Here is a 3315-nt window from a genome sequence, read left to right as displayed (position 1 = left end):
TTTATACAGGTAGTCATGAAAAAAAATAACACAAAAACAAAAGAATAACAAATATGAGCAAAAACTATCTCTAAAAATATGCAAGAAAAAGTAGATGGACGCATATAAGAGGAGTTATTAAGACTGGAACTTTCGTAAGGAGGCAGAATCGTTATCACGCTGGATAACATTCTTTGCTTCGTCTCATTTGATTTTATTTTTTTGAGTTCAAATTTCGTCCGGTTTTATTTTCTGAGTTCAAATGGTTGACTTTGCTTTTCAGCCTTTCGAGGCCGATAAATTAGGCACTTGTTGAGCTCTGTAATAGACTCGTGGGGAACGAAAAATTCCATATTTGCTGAGTGAGTACACAAGAAGTGTTAGTTAAATGAATTCCTAGTCACGTTGAAGTAAAAGCAAACGATCTACACCTTGAAGAACAACTATCAAAACGATGACGACATTTTTTGATTCCCCCGTAAAATATTTATAAAATCCCATATTCTTTTAACAGGTTTACTTTTAACTACCCTTCTAACACCATAATAATCGTCGTTTCCTATAATCGTCTTACAAAAATTTACATATTTCTTTCTCTATATAATCCATTAAATCAAAATTTTGTTCATATAACAGATACATTGAGCTGTCCTCTACTTTTCCTCGTAAGCCAACTCATATCAGGTCCTTTGTACTTCAGCTTTAGGTTGTTTACGTTTAATACTGCGATTTGAAAGGCGTTTTATTTATCTGTGTGTCATCTTAATTCAACATAGCAAATAAAGTAATTATAATCGTTGCAATTTTTGGTACTCCCCACATCACATAAGAAATTGCTATGTTATTGTCTTGTGTTTGATATTGCTTTATTGTTGGATTTCGGTTTATTATTTTTTTTCGCCTGCAGCATGCGATATATTGTTAATTAGTTCATTATCATACGGTCAGTGATTAACTCTCAATATGTGAAATAATGCAGCTGATTTTTATAAGCCAGTTTATATCTAATATTTATACATACAAACACACGCATGCACGTACACGCATATCACAGGCGATCTTTTTCAAACACACAAAATATATGAATATACTTATAATGATCCTCAGATTCATAACAATATTTATCTATAAAATTTATTAATCTTCCACATTTATTTTTCCGCCTAAGCTACTACTTGTAAATCACACGTTCACATTCACACATGCTCACACACGAGCAAACATATACACATATCTGCGTGTGAATGTATGTAGGTATGTACATATATCTATATCTATAGTCAGATATATAGATAGATATATAGACAGATATATAGATATTGATAGACAGATACATAGATATATAGACAGATAGTTTGATCGATCGATCGATAGATAGATACACATTTATCTGTATAGCATAAATATTGCTTTGCGTTTGCTACCAACATCTTCACCAACTAACAACATCTTCATCAATACCACATATTTTACTCTCATATCCCTCCCATGTTTCACACATTATCTCCACCACCGATCACGAACATGGCCGCCAAGACTATACCTACGCTCTCCGATCAGTTTCTATATCTTTCCACCAGGAGTTGCATCCATCTTCCTACTCTTCCTTTTATATATATATGAAAATAAAACTGAAGCCTCTGCCACATAAAAAAAGAAACATTATATAAATGCATTGAAACAACTCATTCCTTTTTCCATAGATTCAATGGTTAAAAACTAATACCTGTTAACATTCCGCAATAATATTTGGACTTACAGGAATATGTTATACGAACGTGTGTGCATATCTGCACGTGCGAGTATTTCTGTGTGCATATGTGTGTGTGTGTGTGTGTTTGAGTTGCAGCAGAAACTGCGAGAAAGATCACGTTATGGAATGTGCAAGAAAAATGTTAGCATCAAATGATGAATGGTACAATGAAGATAACAGTCACTGTGCGTGCTGATAGGCTGCAATGAAACTTCCACGACGATACATATATAGTAATCCCTCGACTATCTCGCTCCAAAACAACACGCGGAAGGATCAAAGTAGCTAGTTCTAAAATCTCTGCCACCTCTCTGTCTATATATTGTGAGTAGGGACGATTGACTGTGATCTCTAGCAGGCATGTGTCTAGTACTGGTGAAGGGTAAAGACGCAGAAACCATGGTCTACTGGTCGTGCCAAGCTGGAGGGAAGTGATTCGCTCCCATACTCATAATATATCGTAGGTTGTTTGGCACTAACCAGCCGGAAAATACGCTTTCCTGAGTTTAAAATGTAGTAACATAATTCTTTATATACTAGCCATGTTATAGTGGCAAACAAACGTTACCGTCTAGTATTGTTACTACTTATATCTCGTTTAGAGATAGTGTATTCAAAACTTACTTTCTTGTCTGTTATATATACATACATAATTACACACACACAAACGTTGAAAGGTTTTTAGTCGAACAAATCGACCTTGGGACTTATTTTTTTCAAAGGCTGGCACTTGTTCTATCGATCTCCTGCCGAACCGCTCATTTACGGCGACGTAAGCACACGAACATCGAATGTAAAGCGGTGATGTGGAACAAAGATATACACACGTAGACATACGCACGTACACACACACAAACACACATATATACATATGCAACTGGTCTCCTCTAGCTTCCGTCTACCAAACTCGCACACAAGGCTTCGGTCGCCTCAAGGTTATAGTGAGACTGAACCCAGAGCCATGTGGCTGGAAAGCAAGCTTCTTACCACACAGCCACATACATATATCTGTGTGTGTGTGTACGCAATTATCTCAGGGTTGAAGTCAATGTTGATAACAAGGTTATCCTATTTAGAACAGGCATATGAGTACCAGCGTTCTAGATGTGGTCACATAGTATTTACTGTTTAATTCTATCACTAGTTTCATTTTGAGAACTGCAGCTATGCTGGGGCTGCAACCATAGTTTATCGATTCGTACATTAAATATTTTGACCATGGTTTACTTTCTACCTTTTCTTATCGTAAGTTGTGTGTGGGATTTAAAGGGAAATTTGTTTTCTATTTCTAACTGGTCGATTGACCTTATTGATGCACTCTAGTTCGTCAGATATATACAAGTATACGTGCTCGCTTATATATTCATATGGAAATACGTATCTATTTCCCTCTCTATACAGTATACATACACACAAAAAAATACACACGCATATATATATATATATATATATATGCGTGTGTATTTTTTTTTGTATATATATATATATATAAATATATATATATAAATATATATAAATATATATATATATAAATATATATATATATAAATATATATATATATAAATATATATATATATAAATA

Source organism: Octopus bimaculoides, chromosome 3 (genome assembly GCF_001194135.2).
Source record: "Octopus bimaculoides isolate UCB-OBI-ISO-001 chromosome 3, ASM119413v2, whole genome shotgun sequence".
Lineage (NCBI taxonomy): Eukaryota > Metazoa > Mollusca > Cephalopoda > Octopoda > Octopodidae > Octopus > Octopus bimaculoides.
This window is presented reverse-complemented; position numbering follows the sequence as displayed.